This window comes from Sinocyclocheilus anshuiensis, unplaced genomic scaffold, assembly GCF_001515605.1.
Source record: "Sinocyclocheilus anshuiensis isolate Anshui unplaced genomic scaffold, SAMN03320099.WGS_v1.1 scaffold1945, whole genome shotgun sequence".
Lineage (NCBI taxonomy): Eukaryota > Metazoa > Chordata > Actinopteri > Cypriniformes > Cyprinidae > Sinocyclocheilus > Sinocyclocheilus anshuiensis.
In genome coordinates this window covers 183,237-183,540 of record NW_015538042.1, presented here as the reverse complement: position 1 = coordinate 183,540, position 304 = coordinate 183,237, and positions in this window count along the sequence as shown.

The window sequence follows — 304 nt, the reverse complement described above, 5'->3', positions numbered from 1 at the left end:
CGCATGGATTTCACATGGGCCAGATGTGGGCCGGATCTGGGCCAACACTATGTTGCTGTCTGGGAAGCTACACTATGTACTCCCTGGCCCTCTAATGGTTGAAAAATAAAAACTGCATGCAACTTGCTGAAGAACATTGTTTTTGTCGTGCTTCAACACTGCTCCTCTGCTTGGAAGCACGTGGTTCATCATCAAGTATATTTTCAGGAATATATGGCCTCTCGGCCCATAGTTCCACAAATCACAGTAGCATGTCAGATATATATATATATATATATATATATATATATATATATATACAGGG